This window comes from Penaeus monodon, chromosome 15 (assembly GCF_015228065.2).
Source record: "Penaeus monodon isolate SGIC_2016 chromosome 15, NSTDA_Pmon_1, whole genome shotgun sequence".
Lineage (NCBI taxonomy): Eukaryota > Metazoa > Arthropoda > Malacostraca > Decapoda > Penaeidae > Penaeus > Penaeus monodon.
In genome coordinates this window covers 37,087,930-37,088,221 of record NC_051400.1, presented here as the reverse complement: position 1 = coordinate 37,088,221, position 292 = coordinate 37,087,930, and positions in this window count along the sequence as shown.

Sequence of the window (292 nt, the reverse complement as noted above, 5' to 3'; positions counted from 1 at the left end):
TTATCCTCAAATCTTCAAGCTGGCAAGTAAATAATGTGAATTAATTGCAGTAAGGGAGTTGGTTCTCATCAGCTATCAACAATGTGTTTATAAAAATGGTACAATATTAGTAGAAAAGTATCTACAGAAGTTAGAAACAAATAATTTCAGTTTTAATATGAGAAATTTTTAAACAATTAAGGTAAGCATAACATTCTTCAAGTTGTTAGAATTTGACTTTCAATAAATTCTTGTTCATAATTCACAAATATAATTCTTCAAAAAGAGATTGTTTTGGGGATCTCTTTAAAAT